The sequence below is a fragment of the Neophocaena asiaeorientalis genome, unplaced genomic scaffold (genome assembly GCF_003031525.2).
Source record: "Neophocaena asiaeorientalis asiaeorientalis breed wild unplaced genomic scaffold, Neophocaena_asiaeorientalis_V1.1 scaffold242, whole genome shotgun sequence".
Classification (NCBI taxonomy): Eukaryota; Metazoa; Chordata; class Mammalia; order Artiodactyla; family Phocoenidae; genus Neophocaena; species Neophocaena asiaeorientalis.
The window spans coordinates 6049617-6067586 of record NW_020172451.1 but is presented as its reverse complement, the minus strand read 5'-3'; the positions used below and the strand labels follow the sequence as shown (position 1 = coordinate 6067586).

The 17970-nt window shown below is 50.7% G+C and overlaps 1 protein-coding gene and 1 pseudogene across 3 annotated transcripts in view; both read right to left on the bottom strand.

The window, feature by feature from the left end:
- TTLL1 (TTL family tubulin polyglutamylase complex subunit L1) overlaps positions 1-2915 on the bottom strand; it is a 36898-nt gene extending 33983 nt beyond the window's left edge. For 2 of the 3 annotated variants that reach the window (XM_024737650.1, XM_024737652.1), the window contains exon 1: positions 2794-2909. The gene's annotated coding sequence lies outside the window, so the exon portion shown is untranslated. Of the gene's footprint in view, positions 1-2793 lie in introns of all 3 variants that reach the window. The other variant, XM_024737651.1, reaches the window with a different exon arrangement.
- Positions 2916-10872: 7957 nt separating this feature from the next.
- LOC112394610 (mitochondrial import inner membrane translocase subunit TIM14-like) lies at positions 10873-11472 on the bottom strand (annotated as a pseudogene).
- Positions 11473-17970: the final 6498 nt, after the last annotated feature.

Sequence of the window (17970 nt, the reverse complement as noted above, 5' to 3'; positions counted from 1 at the left end):
CACAAGCCTGCAGCGGCTTCCCACTGCACTGAGAATAAACCTAGCAGCCCACCCATGGCCTGCAAGGCTGGCCCAGCGGGACCCGGGACCCCCATGCCTCTCGGGCCTCGTCTCCCAGCGCCCTTCCCACCTGTCTTCCCTCTCCAGGCGCCAGCCTCTGTCAGCTCCCCACACCCGCCAAGCGGCATCCAGTCTTAAGGCTTTGCTCTTCCCCCACACCTGGCCCTTTCTCCAAGGTCAGCTCCTCAGACGGGGCTTCCCAATCTCAATCCTCCCCCTTTACAGAGCTGTCACTTTACTTCTCCGTGGTGCTCACGTTGTACACAGTTGCTGAGTCGGCGCCAGCTCAAAGCATGGTCCGCGGACCGGCAGCACCCGCATCACACCTGGAGCTCGTTAGAAATACAAACCTTCCAGCTCCCCCCGTGCACACACAAGGGTGCACACATCCAGACTCTTTGGGAGCGGGGCCCAGGAATCTGCGTCTTAACAAGCTCTCAGGCGATTCTTATGCAAGTGCAAGTTTGAGAAGACCTGGCCTATGAGACTTCCCTGGTGGTCCAGTGGGTAAGACTCCATGCTCCCAGTGCAGGGGGCCCGGGTTCGATCCCTGGTCAGGGAACTAGATCCCGCATGCCTGCCACAACTAAGAAGTCCATATGCTGCAACAAAGATCCCGTGTGCTGCATGCAACGAAGACCTGGCGCAGCCAAAAATAAATAAATAATTTAATTTAATTTAATTTTTTAAAAAAGGGACTTCCCTGGTGGTGCAGTGGTTAAGAATCCGCCTGCCAATGCAGAGGACACGGGTTCGATCCCTGGTCCAGGAAGATCCCACATGCCGCGGAGCAACCAAGCCCGCGCGCCACAGCTACTGAGCCTGCGCTCTAGAGCCCGCGAGCCACAACTACTGAGCCATGCGCCACAGCTACTGAAGCCCGCATGCCTAGAGCCGGTGCTCCGCAACAAGAGAAGCCACCGCGATGAGAAGCCCGCGCACCACAACGAAGAGTAGCCCCCGCTCGCTGCAACTAGAGAAAGCCTGTGCACAGCAACAAAGACCCAACGCAGCCAAAAATTAATTAATTAATTAATTAATTTAAAAAAGACCTGGTCTAGTTCATGTATTTGGCTCCTTGGTGACTGTCTGTCTGACACAGATACGTCACATTGTGAGCAGCAGTGCTGTGCCACGTTATCTCCTGCTGAATCCTCAGCACCCAGAACAGTGTCTAGCAATAGCAGGCTCTCAACCAATACGTGACGAATTAACAAAAATAAAGACGTGAATTCCCTCCACACACACAGTCAAACAAGCACTGTTTGTGCCAAGCAGTGAAGTAGGCGAAGCCCAGCCCTACAGGGCCTGTAAGTCCCAAGGGGGAGACCCAGGAAACCATCACCCATAAACACTTCCACAGCTTTACCCTGGTGAGAAATAGGAGGCCGGGAGTTTAGCTGATTTCCGCCCAGCGAGGGAACATCTTGGGAAATCTCTGTGCCTACAACCCCAGGAGGACAGAGCTCTGCCAAGAGGCCTTTTACCTCCTGGAGTTATGACTACTCCCAGACAAAAGTTAGAACAACCTCTGAGGAGAAACAGTGGAGGGCGGGGGACTCACCCTCATGGGAGTCACTTCACTCTTCTGGGTCCAGCCATCGGAAAATGAGAGCAGTCTCTAACCTCATCCCCCTACCCCAGACACTTTGATCACTATCAGTTTCAATAAAGTCCCAGCTGGGCTTCCCTCGTGGCGCAGTGGTTGAGAGTCCGCCTGCCGATGCAGGGTACACGGGTTCGTGCCCTGGTCTGGGCAGATGCCACATGCCGCAGAGCGGCTGGCCCCGTGAGCCATGGCCGCTGAGCCTGCACGTCCAGAGCCTGTGCTACGCAACGGGAGAGGCCACAACAGTGAGAGGCCCGCGTACCACAAAAAAAGAAAAAATAAAGTCCCAGCTAGGCCAGGATCCTAGGACACTGCATTCTTTTCCAGCTAGTTAAGTCTTTTTTGAAAAGGCAAAAAAGAGCCATCTTTAAATAAAGTAACAATATAAATGACTTCACATCAGTGCCGTGCAGCATTAGGTCGCAGCTGTGTTACCCTGCCAGTCTCCTCACCCCCATGCTCCACGTACCTGTTTACCAGTGCCTGTAACTCCCTGAGTGCAGGGCAGGGCCAATCTTTTTGTACTGCCACAACCCAGCACCCAAATGTGCTCATTAAATATTTCCTGAACAAAGAACCGCTTTGCAAACAAACCTCCAAACGGCTTACAACGACCAGATACTTTTAGGTCTAGAATGAATCCCCTGTAATGCCACAGCTACTCTAGGGGTGTATGACTACCACCACCCCACCCCCTCTAATGATGGGGAAACAGTCCCCCAGAGAGAGGTGAGCAGGGCGGGGAACACTTATCTCCTGTCTCCTGTCCAGAGCTCTAGCGACAGGTACACCGCGCCCTGCAAGATGCCAATAGGAACAATACAGGTTGCAAATGAATGAAAAAGCCTAGGAACAATGAAATTCTGGGATAACCAATAATAAGAAGAATGCAATTACAAGGATCGAGCGGCACAAGTTAAGTCATAGGAAGTCGGAGGAGGAAGAGGGGCACAGTGGTCAGCGCAGGCTTCCCGGGGAACGCGAGTCCAGCGAGCAGCATCTAAACCGCACCTTCGCGGCCCCGTAGACCAGGGCCCACAATCGTTCGCGCATGCGCACTCGCCCACCCGGCACGGCCACACCCTCGGTCCCCGGAGGCGGCGGCCTCGGCGGCGGGGCCTCACCTGTGGGCGCACAGCGCGGAGGAGCGCCCAGAAACGCGGAGCACGGCGGCCCCGCGCCGCGGCCCGGCCCCGCCTCCAACCCCACTCGGCGCTCAGAGGTGGACGCGGACCGCTACCCGGCGCGGACCGGCTCTACTTCCGGGGCGGTGCCCTGGCAACCGAAGACGCGGCCTTGCCAGCGCCGCGACTGATTCCGGGGTCAGACTTTCCCTGTCGGTCTCTACACCGCTATGCCGGTGGCCTGCTACGCCTGGCGCTGAGATCCTACGAGGAGTCATGCGTCCACCCCCGGGAGCCTTGCAACCTTCAGGACCCAGAAATGAGGTTGCGAGGGGTCGGGATCGAGCCTGATAGTGGGAGGTAGAGCAGTATGATGCCTGGGGCCCTGGGTCCAGTCGGCTCTTTATCCCCTCTGCTGCTCAGCTTCAGTATCTGTAAAACTAGGACTGTTCATAGCACCTCCCTAGTGCTATTGTTGTAAGGATAACAAGTTGTGCTCAGCAACCAGTAATCAATAAATGGCCTACTCAAAGGTAACCTCATTGATGAAGTGTTCCCTGAAAGTGGGACAGGTTTAGGTCCTCAAACTAGATTTTTAAAACGCCTTCTGTTAGGAAGAGGCGGCCTAGCCTAGTGAGAAATTTAAAACTGAAGCCAGGGGAATTCCCTGGCGGTCCAGTGGTTAGGACTCCGCGGTTTCACTGCCGAGGGCGCGGGTTCAGTCGCTGGTTGGGGAATTAAGATGCCACAAGCCGTGCACGCGTGGCCAAAAAACCCAGAAAAACAAGCCAGGCCTAGATTGAATCCTCACTTCAAAATCTACTAGCTTTCTGGCTTTTGGCAGGTCACCGTCACTTCTCTTGCCACAGTTTCTTGTCTGTAAATGGAACAGCAGCACCTATATTGAAGAGTTGTTGGGAAGATTATTTTTTTAAAAAAAGGCACAAATACTTGTTGAATTAATACAAAATAAAAGAGCATGTACCCCAGACATCTGTCAGCCATGAAAATGTACTTGAAGGCAGCAGAAAAGAAGAGACACAGAATTTACATTCCTGCTCTGTTACATTCTAGGTGTCTGGGCATGGGAAAATCCCAGCCTTTTTTTTTTTTTTTAATAAATTTATTTATTTATTTACTTACGGCTGCATTTGGTTTTTGTTACTGTGCGTGGGCCTTCTCCAGTTGCAGTGAGCGGGGGCCCTCTTCACTGCAGTGCATGGGCTTATCACTGCGGTGGCTTCCCCTGTTGTTGCAGAGCACGGGCTCCAGGCGCATGGGCCTCAGTAGTTGTAGCACATGGGCTCAGAAGTTGTGGCGCACAGGCCCAGCTACTCCGTGGCATGTGGGATCCTCCGGACTGGGGCTCGAACCCACATCCCATGCATTGGCAGGCGGATTCCTAACCACTGTGCCACCAGGGAAGCCTCTAGCCTCTTAATTACATTTTTTTCATGGAGAAATGGGAATAATGATCTCCATCTCTCAAGGGTGCAAAAGTGTTTAAATTCCTAGGTGAATAGCACCTAGGAAGATGTTTAACATGTCTTACCATGTCCTGCCCCTGTGCAGAGTACATGCCACTCCAAACAGCATCACCAGCAGCCAAAATACCAGAAGGCTTAGGTGCAGGCAGTGGGAGGAGACCAACAGCACAAGAGCAAATAGTAGGAAAAGTTCTAGCCAATGTGAAGAATTAACTGGGAGCTAGGTGGTCCCAGGAGAAAGACAGGAAACTAAGAATCTCAATGCTAATCTAATCATGTAAATCTAGTTAAAAGGTCTTTAAGGGGCTTCCCTGGTGGCGCAGTGGTTGAGAGTCCGCCTGCCGATGCAGGGGACACGGATTCGTGCCCCGGTCCGGGAAGATCCCACATGCCGTGGAGCGGCTGCGCCTGTGAGCCATGGCCGCTGAGTCTGCGCTCTGCGACGGGAGGGGCCACAGCAGTGAGAGGCCTGCGTACCGCAAAAAAAAAAAAAAAAAAAAGTCTTTAAGGACTTACCATTGCCATCAAGGTAACATCCAGACTCCTTAATATGTTATTAGTTTTAATGTAGTTACAATCTGTTGGGGCTTCCCTGGTGGCACAGTGGTTGAGAGTCCGCCTGTCAATGCTAGGGGACACGGGTTCATGCCCCGGTCCGGGAAGATCCCACATGCTGCCGAGCGGCTTGGCCCGTGAGCCATGGCTGCTGAGCCTGCGCTTCCGGAGCCTGTGCTACGCAACGAGAGAAGCCACAACAGTGAGAGGCCCGCGTACTGCAAAAAAAAAAAATCTGTTAACCTTTTTCCTGTATAGTATCTCAGTTTCCTGTTGGGCCTAGAAAGATCCATCTTCACAAGTTGTAAAAACATAACTTATAAGAGGCCAAAAATACAATCAACTAAGTTAAATGATAAACTGAAAATGTGTCCATCATCTGACGAAGCATTAGTTAATATCCACAATATACAAAGAGTTTGCACAAATCGATAAGAAAAAAATACAAAAATTGGCAGAAGTGATGGAACCACAAATTCCAGAGCAGAAGGATAAAGAAAGATGGTAAGTAAAAATATGAAAATATGCCCAATTCACTAAAAATTAAGGATATTAAAATGTTTAATGAGGTATTTTTTACTGACAAAATTGGCAAAAATTTAAGATATAGTTACAACTAATGTTAGAAAGGATATGGGAAAAAGCACTCACATCCACTACTAATAGAAGTGAATATTAGCATAGCTTTTAGAAGGCTGGCAATTTGGCAATATTCATCAGACTTTTAATACATGTTTGATTATATACTCTTTTTTTTTTGCATTACGCGGGCCTCTCACTGTTGTGGCCTCTCCCGTTGCGGAGCACAGGCTCCGGATGCGCAGGCTCAGCGGCCATGGCTCACGGGCCCAGCCGCTCTGCAGCATGTGGGATCTTCCCAGACCGGGGCACGAACCCGTGTCCCCTGCATCGGCAAGCGGACTCTCAACCACTGCGCCACCAGGGAAGCCCTAATTATATACTCTTTAACCTATAAATCCCAGTGTTAGGAGTTTATTCTATAGAAATTCTCTCACAGGTAAACAAAGATATGTGTACAATAGCATTTAAAGCAGTATCATTTCTCATAATTAAAAATTGGGGGCTTCCCTGGTGGCGCACGGGCTTCCCTGGTGGCGCAGTGGCTGAGAGTCCACCTGCCGAGGCAGGGGACACGGGTTCGTGCCCCGGTCCGGGAAGATCCCACATGCCGCGGAGCGGCTGGGCCCGTGAGCCATGGCCGCTGAGCCTGCGCGTCCGGAGCCTGTGCTCCACAACGGGAGAGGCCTCAACAGTGAGAGGCCCGCGTACCACAAAAAAAAGAAAAAAAAAAAAATTGGAAAAAATATAAATGTTTTTTAGCAGAAGTCGTATTGGCTAAATTAAAGTTCATCAATTTAATGAAATAGTATTTACCTATTAAAGGGATAAAGTGGATCTACGTGTGCTGACCTGGAAACATATACATAATATATTAAATGAAAAGTGAAAATTACACAACTTTGTATAGTATGATTTTAGAAATCATTAATATGTATATGCATTATATATAAGAGGCATAAAAAAAGCTTGAAAAAAGATATGCAGTTACTGTTAAGAGTCATTCTCTTCAGGAGTTGGAATAGAAAGTACTTTCTCTTCTTATAGCCTATATTTTTTATTGTCTGAATTTTTTAGTAGCACAAAAGTATTATTTTTAAATTTTTTAAATCTTCAATAAAATAAAGTTAAAAAACAAACTTCTGGGACTTCCATGGTGGTCAGTGGTTAAGAATCCGCCTTCCAATGCAGGGGATGCAGGTTCAATCCCTGGTCGGGGAACTAAGATGCTGAGGGGCAACTAAGCCTGTGCACCACAACTAGTGAGCCCACATGCTCTGGAGCCCATGCACCACAACTTCATTGTGTTGCAATGAAGAGTCCACCTGCCGCAACTAAAATAAAAATAAAAAATAAATTAATAAATAATAAAAATAAATATTTTTAAAAATTAAAAAAATAAAATAAAAAACAAACTTTTTTCCATTTTGAAACAGCGGACTGAACATCTTTTCACACCCCAAAATCTCACTGAAATGGCAGAAGAAGAAATAGAAAAATACAATAGAAAATTAACTATCCAGGAATCTGAATACCAAAAACATGCAAATAAAGGAATTTCTCTAAAAGGTTTTGTTTTAAGATCATCTGTTTCTGGGAACTCCCTGGTGGTCCAGTGGTTAGGACTCGGTGCTTTCACTGCTGGGGCCGGGTTTCCATCCCTGGTTGGGGAGCTAAGATCCCACAAGCCCTAAGGCACGGCCAAAAAAAAAATCATCTGTTCCGAAATCATGCCTTTGTGGCTATTGAGGATCCGTTTGCCATTCTGCGTTATCACTGGTGTTCTTAGCTCCACCAGGCAGGCAAGAGGGATTGCCCATATGGGGCACTCCCATCTTCCTCACATGGGCAGAAGGACTCAGGCACAAGGGGAGATGTCACCTTGGGGTATCACAGCACAAGTTATGGCAGATCCCAGTTTATACATTTTGAAGGATAACCATTGTATAAAGTACTGAACTGCAATTGTTGGTCGTTAAATTCTTTTCAAAGACACATCTCCCTTTTGGTGTTAAGTTAGTTGAACTACAGACTGCATAAGTGATCATCTGCTAGAAATCCATGACATAGTTGGAAGACTAGTAGAAATATTCCCAATAGACAAAAAAGAAAAGTGAGGAATTCCTGGAAGATGAGATAAGAACAGATAAACGGGCAACCCCAATAAAAATGAGGACAAATGCTCCCCAACATGCAAAAGAGAGAAGTTCCACCCAAAATCAGTTTTCTGAACAAAACTCTGAAATTACCCTGAGATAAGAAGCAGTGACATGGACAGTTGGCCAGAAAATTAAGTAAGGTAATCACTGGTCGGTCTTCTTAGAGAGCAGTCCTCTGACACTTAGGATAAATCCATGTGTCTTAGTCCATTTGGGCTGCTAGAACACAAAAACACCAGCGACTGGGTGCCTTCTAAACAAAACATATATTTCTCGCCATTCTGGCACCAGCAGATTCGGTGTCTGGTGAGGGCTTGCTTCCTGATTCATGGATAATCATCTTGCTGAGTCCCCACATGGCAGAAGGAGTGAGGGAGCTCTCTGGTGGCTCATACAGGCACTAATCCCATTCATGAGGGCTCCACCCTCATGACCTAATCACCTCCCTAAGGCCCACCTCCTAATACCATCACATTGGGGATTAGGATTTCAGCACAGGAATGAGAGGGTGGGTGGGGTCGGGGGTGGTGAGGGGAGACATAAACATTCAGTTCAGTCCGTGAACCTTGAGAATAGTTCATAAAAGAGAGAGTTCAGACACTCAGCCAAAAACATTAAAGACCAAGAACATTCAAGAAAGGCACAAAATTCAGCAAAAGGAAAATTGAATGCCAAGGAAACAGTTAACACAGTTAAAATACTAGATCAAGAGTCAGCAAACCACTGGCCGAATCCAGCCCACTACCGGCTCCAGAAAGCTAAGAATGATTTTTACTTGTGACCGTTTGCAGCCGATTTGTTAGGGAACACACTAACTTTGGACCCCAATTAAGTGAAATTATCTCCCCTCCTGCCCCCCAAAGAAATCCATTCTTCTCATTAGTAGACCTGTATTATAAAAAATATTATGCTCAATTGTTATTATATTTTTATTTCATCAGTTTAAAAGTTGTGAATTTTTTTAAAAAAAGCAATGAAAAGCTAGGAAGAATATCAAATAAAACTTATATTCAGCAAGAAAAATAAAGAAATAAAAATTTAAAAGTTGTGAAAATGTGTGGAACTTTTAAGTGGCAGAGCCTGGATTTGAACCTAGGAAACCTGATCGTTCACACTACTGCCTCCCTGAAAAACAAAGAGCCGCCTTCTGGAGAGACGGCTGCACTTTCAAGGTGATGCTCTGAGTTTTGCTTGCGGGCATTCCAGAAACCTCCGCACAACCCCTCCCTGGCCCGTGGAGCTCTTTGCGCCCATCATTATTTACGTTTAGCGCCATCTAGTGGAGCCAGCGCTAATCTGGAGCCCGACTGGCTGGGTTCACACCCCACTGCTGACACTGGTCCCTCCTTGGTTCCCGGCCTCAGTCCTTAAACCCAGAATGTGAATGGGAACGGGAGGATCACAGATGGTGTGTTTACCGCTGGCTCATAGTAGGTGTTCAATAAACACTGTTTCCCGCATGAGACGTTCCTTCGATGGCTGGTTTCTGAAGCTGGTTCCTTGGGGCCACGGTCTGCCGGGGGAGACTTGAAATACCAACTCGGCGATGGTCGGGGCCCCATCTTAGGGTGATATGGCCCAGCCCCTTACCAGCCTCTGCTGTCTGTGGCCCTCTCCTCCCTTGGCAGGTGGCCCCACTCCTCCTCAACCCCCAGGGAGGGGTGCTGTTGTCGTGTGGCCCCCATACCCTTCTCCACCCCCAACACGGCACATCCTTCACCAACCCTTTCTGAACGAGGTTGATGGCAAGGTCTGTCCAGGTGTCTTTTTCACTAAGAATCACCAGCCTCCCATTGGCTGAGGGGCAGAACCAGCTACATAATTTGTAGGACGCCATGCAAAATGAAAATGCAGGTACCCTTGTTCAAAAATTATTAGGAATTTCAACACAACTACAGCAGCATTAACCAAGTGAGGGACTGATCTGAGCTCAGGGGCCCTGTATGGCTGCCCAGGTTGCAGGCCCATGAAGCCCACCCCTGCTTTGTGCAGGACACCACCCTAAGATCTTAGCCGGAAATCCCCTCATTACACCCTCTCAAGGACCCTGCTTGGTGAGTAGTGTTATCTCATATATATATTTTTTTTTTTTTTTGCGGTACGCGGGCCTCTCACTGTTGTGGCTTCTCCCGTTGCAGAGCACAGGCTCTGGACGTGCAGGCTCAGCGGCCATGGCTCCCGGGCCCAGCCGCTCCGCGGCATGTGGGATCTTCCCAGACCGGGGCACGAACCCGTGTCCCCTGCATCGAAGGGCGGACTCTCAACCACCGCGCCACCAGGGAAGCCCTAACATTTACTATATATATATTTTTTTTTTTTTTGCGGTACGCGGGCCTCTCACTGTTGTGGCTTCTCCCGTTGCAGAGCACAGGCTCTGGACGTGCAGGCTCAGCGGCCATGGCTCCCGGGCCCAGCCGCTCCGCGGCATGTGGGATCTTCCCAGACCGGGGCACGAACCCGTGTCCCCTGCATCGAAGGGCGGACTCTCAACCACTGCGCCACCAGGGAAGCCCTAACATTTACTATATTAACCATTTTTAAGTGTACAGTTCAGTAGTGTGATAAAGTATATTCACGTGGTTGCGTAACCAATCTTTAGAACTCAATCATCTTGCAAAACTGAAACTTTTCCCACTAAACACTAACTCCCCATTCCCCTCCCCCCAGCCCTGTTGACCACCATCTACTTTCTGTCTCTATGAATCTGACTACTTCAGGTGCCTCACATAAGTGAAAACATTCAGAATTTGTCTTTTTGTGACTGGTTTATTTCACTTAGCATAATGTCCTCAAGTTTCATCCCCGTTGTAGCATGTGTCAGAATGCTTTTTCCGCTTTAAGGCTGAATAATACTCCATTGTATGTATTTATCATTTTGTTCATTCATTCATCAGTCAATGGACGTGTATTTGACTTGTTCCCACCTTTTGGCCATTGTGAATAACTCTGAACATGGGTGTTCAATATCTGTTCAAGAGTCTGCTTTCAATTTTTTTGGAGATATTCTCAGAAGTGGGCTTGCTGGATCCTATGATAACTCTGTGTTTCGTTTTTTGAGGGGTGTCTACACCATTTTAAGTTTTGAGGCACTTTATTTTTAAAAAGCTGGTACTCAAGCACATAAATGAATAAGAACTTAAAATTCATCATATGGGAATTCCCTGGTGGTCCAGTGGTTAGGACTCCGTGCTTAACATTGACGAGGACATGGGTTCGATCCCTGGTCGGGGAACTAAGATCCCCCAAGCTGCATGGCTCGCCCCCCCCCCAAAAAAAGTAAAATTCATCATACATTTATTTCATTTTTCAGTTTGACCTTCTAGTAAATCTTTAGCATCACTGATCTTGGGCTGCTATATAAGGAGATCCCCCCTTGTCATGTGATTTAAAAGCATAGCTCGTTAATAAACATTTCTTATTTTTCCTTTATTGGCAGGAGGGCTTACACTAATTACCATGCTAATGCTGCTTCCCATTTTGTCATTTTGGGTTCAAACCCACCTCTGTAATAACCACCACAGAAGGCACATTTTGGTAGACTTTGAAAAACTTGTTTTACTTGAGGCTGCATGTGTTTCCTGGCTTGCAAAGCATAAGACAGCCTGCAAGGGCTTCCCTGGTGGCGCAGTGGTTGAGAGTCCGCCTGCCGATACAGGGGACACGGGTTCGTGCCCCGGTCTGGGAGGATCCCACATGCCACGGAGTGGCTGGGCCCATGAGCCATGGCCGCTGAGCCTGCGCATCCGGAGCCTGTGTTCCGCAACGGGAGAGGCCACAACAGTGAGAGGCCCGCGTACCGAAAAAAGAAAGCCTGCAAACCCTGCAGCAGGAATGGTCAGTCCAACTGCTACCACTGTACTGGCCGTGGCTCCCCTGGCTCCACCCCGAGCGAGGTTCATCCCAGCCCAGAGGCCTCAACCACCCTGGCTACAGCATTTCATACCCCCGCCAACAGGGCACAAGGGTTCCAATCTGTCCACATCCTCACCGATACTTATTTCCTGTTGTTGGGTTTGTTTATTTATTTATTTAAATAGCAGGGATCCTAATGGGTGTGATATCCCCACTCTTTAATATGGTATCTGAAAAAAAAATGGAATCTGAGGCTTCAAGGCACTAATTAACTTGCCCGAGGCCATGACGCCCATTACTATTATCAATCCAGCTGTGACTGGCACTGAATGACCTGCCTGACTCATGCTGCCTCCAAGGGCAGCTTGCCATTGTCAAGGTGCCAGCCAGAACCATTCAAGGATTTCCACGGAGCCCCAGCCCAGTTCCCTGAGGCCATGACGAACCTGCAATGGCGCCCAGCATTACTACAGAACCAGCACCAATCCACCACCCTGCTTAGGCTCAAGCCAGCCGGCTGGCCCTGCCCTGCAGGTACACAGACCTCTGCTCCCCCCACCTTACTGGGGTCCCTAGTACCCTCACCCCGGGCCCTTGCTGCGTGAGGCCAGAAGGCCAGAACCAAGATCCAGACCGAGCACCCGCTAGGGACTGAGGAAGGGACTGGACACTGGAGCCCAGCTCTGGTTCTGTCACACCCATTTCTGGCCCCAGGGTGAGGGTGGGGGGAGGGGAGCTGCCTGGCCTGGGGCCAAAGGGGTAGAGTCCCTGTGGGCTCAGAAATGGGTGAAGAGGGGGCTTCCCCGGTGGCACAGTGGTTAAGAATCCACCTGCCAGTGCAGGGGACACGGGTTCGAGCCCTGGTCCGGGAAGATCCCACATGCTGCGGAGCAACTAAGCCTGTGCGCCACAACTGCTGAGCCTGCGCTCTACAGCCCGCGAGCCACAACTACCGAGCCTGCGTGCCACAACCACTGAAGCCCGTGCGAGAAGCCCACGTGCCGCAACAAAGAGTAGCCCCCGCTCGCCGCAATCAGAGAAAGCCTGCGTGCAGCAACCAAGACCCAACACAGCCAAAAATAAAAATAAATTAATTTAAAAAAAAAAGAAATAGGTGAAAAGGGAATTCCCTGGCGGTCCAGTGGTTAGGACTCCATGCTCTCACTGCCGAGGGCCTGGGTTCGATCCCTGGTCGGGGAACTAAGATCCCATAAGCTGCACAGTATGGCCAAAAAAAAGAAAAGGGGGTGAGAACAGACCCTCTTGGGAAAACCCCTCAGGAGTAGCATCTTTCTTGATACTGTGGCTGCCCAAGAGTGGGTCGTGGCTCTGTTTAGAAGGCAGCACCGGCATTAGTAAACAAACATTGTCGTTATCATTTGAAAGATAATTACGGGGCCCTTACCCCAAGCTTGGCTTCAGTGGGACAAACACAGGTCCCTTGGGGGAGAGGGACCATTAGCGCATAAGCGAATAAGTACTTATGTACTATTTGTGGACAAGAAATACACACAGGCCCTATGGGGCCAGTGATTTCTGACCTCTGCAACCTGTTCCGGCTTCCTCCATTTCACTTCTTTGTCTATAAGTTTCTCCTGTCACTTCCTCTCTTCCCTTTTTTTTTTTTTCCTCACTAGCATGGCTTGAGGGATCTTAGTTCCCCAACCAGGGATCGAACCCGTGTCCCCTGCAGTGGAAGCGCAGAGTCTTAACCACTGGACCACCAGGGAAGTCCCATCTCTCCTCCCTTTTTTTCAAAATCGGTGGTGAGTCTACTCTGGGCCAGGCCCCTTGTGGACTTGTCCTTCCCCTCACCCTCCGCCACGCTGCTCCCCACTCAGGCAGAAAACACAACCCCGAGCACCTTGGTTTTGCATCTCGTGCCCGTGTCCCAGGCCTGGCCCTGAATGCCCTGTGGTCCTGTCCAGAAGCCCGGGCTGTGGGACCAGGGCCCAGGCTCCCCATCCAGCCCCCAAGCCAGGGCTGGCACAGGGTAGCTGAAAGACGGGTAAATCTGCAAGCAGGTGGCGGGGGACACATGGCTGCTTCAGGCTTCAGCCGTGTCCCAGCTACACGCCCCAGGCGGCTCATGGACCCAGCAGAGGGAGGAGAGAATCCCCAGGGCTTTGAGGCTGAGAGGGAGTTCAGAGGTCAGAATGCCTGTCACCGCACAAAGTGGATGTACAGACAGCTTCTGGAAAGAGCCTTCCATGCCCAGAGCCAGTGGGCGGGTGAGGGCAGCTCCTCAAAGAAAAGCCACCTGGGCTGGGGGGGGCGCTTCTGCAGGGCCCAGCTCTCTTCTGTGCCCACGGGAGCACTCCCTTGGTCTTCATGCTGGGCTCCCCCCACTGTCCCCCAGCCGGGGTCAGGTGTTCAGGCCTTCTGCCAGGTAGCGCTGAGTAGGTGTTCAGTCAGTGATAGAGGAAGGAGCCGCCCCACCACAGGCTGTGGCTTTGGACGCCTAAGCTGGGGTGCTGGTGCGGGCCTCTCCTCTTTCAAATGGAGTTACTAGTAGATAACGAACCAGCTTAGGGGAATGGGCGCTGTGAGGATTAATGCAGGGGAGGGTATCGAGGACAGTCCAGGCACAGAGGGCGGTTTCTATCATTACTGATGTTGTTACTGTTATCCATCATTAATGAAAAAGAAGCCCTCAGATGAGGATCACATGCTGTGTGTGTGTGTGTGTGTGCGTTCACCCACAGCAGGACCCAGGTTTGGAGAGTTGGGATGAGGGTCTGGAAGGGAAGGGACTAGAGTCTAGACCTTCTCTACCAGACAGATCTCAGATTCCTGGGGAATCTGCCCTTCCCTCCCTCCCCACCCCTGCAAAAGGGCCCCAGCACAGACACAGAAGCCCCCGAGGGAGACCGGGCTGATCTTCCCAAGACTCAGGGTCCTGCACGCCCCGCATGCCCAGTGCCCAGTGCAGCTCAGGAATCGGGCCCTTGCAGACGTTCTTGCCTCAGCCTCCTCCATATGGCCCAGGCGAGGGCCACTGAAGGATGGAGGGAGTTGGCAGGTGCCAGAGGGATTTGAGCCCAGGTCTGCGGGACTCCGCATCTGGGGCTCTTTCTTCCATAGTAGCTGGCGGCAGGGGGACTGTGGACAGACAGTTCTGTGAACTATGGAGGCTGAGAAGTGGGGATACAGGTAAGGGAGGCTCAGGGAACCCATTTATGGGGCCGACCAGGACCAGTCCCCTGTGTGTCCCCACTGCCTGCCTGTGTCTGCTCGTCTCTGTGCCCCATGGAAGGTGACCAGTAAGGACTGGGAAGACAAGGCCCGAATCTTGATCCTTTTCTTCAGGTCTGAGCTCGGGTCTACAGGCTCCTTTCTGGGCCTCGGTTTCACACCCCATAGTGTCTGTGCACGTGGCCTTGCAGCACTGCCACTGGAATTCAACAAACTGGGTAAGGTGCACGGACCCGAATTTATTTTATTTATTTATTTTTTAAAAATATTTATTTCTTTCTCCTTTCTTTCTCTCTCTCTCTCTCTCTCTCTGTGCACTGGGTCTTAATCACGGCACCCAGGATCTTCATTGCTGCGGCATGCGGATTTCCTAGTTGCAGCATGCCTGCAGGATCTAGTTCCCTGACCAGGGATTGAACCTGGGCCCCCTGCATTGGGAATGCGGAGTCTTACCCACTGGACCACCAGGGAAGTTCGCGGACCCGAATGCAATATGCCCTCGTCCCTCCCTCCAGCCTATCGCACCACACGCTTTACCCCCACTCCCCGAAACTCTACTGCTGGCCCCTGTTTATACACTGAGGGTGTGGGGAGGAAAACATCTGGAGGTGGCCGACAGGGAGGGCTGGTGTTGGTAAGGAGGTCATAGAAAAGTTCCTGCCAATGAATTAAGCTACCCAGCCTCCCGTGGGAACATGAGAACGGAAGCCCCGTTCACACCAGGGTCTCCACATCATCCCTCTGTGGCCTTGGAGGCTGACACCGTTATCCCTGTTCAGCACAGACGGAACCTGAGGCTCATGGAGGCAAGGAGGCTGGCCCAGGCCCCGCAGTTCTCCTGGGGCCCACACAGACCTGGGCCACGTCCCATAGAAAATGTGCAAGGACATTCTGGCCCAGGCAGACATTTGGTCCTGAAAGGGCTGCACTAGGTTTCATTTCTTCCCTCAGATCCAACAATCCCACCCTCAAAGGCACTGGGGTATCAGAGGACTCAGACCTCTACGCCATTGGCTGGATAGTTTTTCCCAGTTCCAACCACTCCTCTAGATGCTGAGTCCCCTGAGGGCAGGGGCTTTGGACACCCTCTGTTGTCCCGAGTCATGCTGCCAGGGGAGATGTAAGATTCCAGTTAGGAATGAACGAATGAGGGACCTTGAAGCTGGACGTCAGTCACACCTGAGTTCAAACTGGAGTTTTATGGTAGACCCGGCCTGTTGCTGAGCCTGTCACCTTGCTCGTCTGGGAACTGGGATCATAAAACACGCTTCCCCAGATTATAGAAAAAAGAAATAAATGCTGCAAGGGCTTCACAGGCTGTGCACGCCAGCCCAGCACAGGCAGCTAAGCATCTGTTTCCAACCTTGACCAGGTTCCAAGCCGGGGCCTCCTCTCCGGAATTCTCCTTCCCCTGAAGCGCATTCGACTCACTGACGGCTCAGCCCAGTCCTTGCGGGGACGAGTATGTCCTGCCACCTGGCGGGGCTAGCAGCTCCCTCCCTTCCGAGGCCAAGGGCCAGACTAGCCTTTTCTGTCAAACGCCCACACTTCAGCTTTCCGATCTCCACACCTTTGCTCACGCTATCCCTTCTGCCCAGAATAGCCTTATGTGAAATACCTGGGTCAGAGAACACATGCATCTGGCGTGTTTTGAGACGCTGACCAAGCTGCCCTCCTAAGAGGCTGCATTCAAGTGTATTCCCAAGAAGTGCCCAAGAAGACAGTGTCCCCACAGCTTTGCCAGCGCTGTGTGCTATCAAAGGCTTAGATGTTGGACAGTATCATTATTGCTTTATTTGCACTTCTTTTGTTATTAGTGGGGATATGGGAATACATACACTTCCTCAGAAAAAAGGACAAGGCTTTAGATTTTTTTTTTTTTTGCCTCACATTATGGCTTGCGAGATCTTAGCTCCCTGCCCAGGGGTTGAACCTGTATCCACGGCAGTGAAAGCACAAAGTCTTAATCACTGGACTGCCAGGGAATTCCGCTGAAGAACTTTAAATACAAGGAAATTGTTTCCTGGAAATTCCTTAGCAGTCCAGCGGTTAGGACTCCACACTCTCACTGCCAAGAACCCAGGTTCCATCCCTGGTCGGGGAACAAAAATCCTACAAGCCACACAGCACAGTGAGGCCAAAAAAAAAAAAAAAAAAAGAAAAGAAAAGAAAGAAAGAAATGATTTCCTGTGAGAGAAACCATCCCCAAATGCTGTCTCCCAGGTCCTCCTCGCTCTTCCAGGCAGGAGAAGGGGAGTTGAGAGAGTGGTAATTAACAGTCATGAGACAGGGAAACCCAGGGCCTGAAATGAGAAACTGGCTCCTGAGTCGGGTGCACCATTTCACCTGCCTGGCCTCAGTTTCCTCCTCTGTAAAGTGGGACCTTCAGTTCTTAGCCTGGAGGGTTGTTGTGAGGATGAAACGGGATGGTGAAGGGGAAATTCACTTATCTGTGAAACAGATGGCTACTGAGGGCCCAGCATGTGGGGTACATGGCCTCCCGTCTCGGGGTACAGACCAGGTCTTCCTAGGGGCTTCCTCCCCCAGAGCAGAGGTGTGGACAGCAGCTCCCGCTGACACCATGGCCAGCCGTCCCTGCTGAGTGCCGGCTGAGGGAGCTGCTAGGACTGCTGTTATTGTTTTGAAAAACTCTGCTATCACGCTGATAAACTCGGCTGTCAGAAGGGATGTTATTTCTGGGTGAAAGGAGATTCTGCAGGACTGGGGCTCCTTCCTGCCGGCGCCCACGTGGGCCTCGTCCCTCCCGCCAGACTCAACTTGAGCGATAACCTGGGCCTTGAGTCTGCTCCTGGCAGAGGACAATGGTGGCCGCCACTGCAGGATGTCCACAGCCTGCTGTCCAGGGCCTCTACAACGCTTCAGGAGCACATATCACCCCCTCCCTGACCCCAGATTCCTGGAATTGTCTGACCGAGTAGAGGCTGTTCTCTGTCCCCCTGACAGGTTGCATGAGATTAGGTTATTTTGGTCACACGGGCCATTTAGTCTTTTGGCCCTAGCGCGTGTCTATTAAATTGTCGTGGCTCTGAGCTGAGCGACCTGGCTGGTTAGGCCTCACAGTCTGCTCTGAAACGTGCTGGTTCTGTTTTCAATTGCGATAGTCTCCTTGTCACCAGCACAGCTGGCCCCTCTGGCTCCACCGTGGGCTCAGCCTGCCAAGCACCCCTGGGAGCTGTAAAACTGGGTCTTGATTAAAATCCTCGCTCTTGGCCGTCTCAGGTCTGATCATTGTGCTATTACGCTTTAGTTTGTAGTATCAAGTTTTCATTCACATACCCAAAAGTGCACAAATCTGAAGCATTCACCTCAGTGCATATTTACAGGTGTAG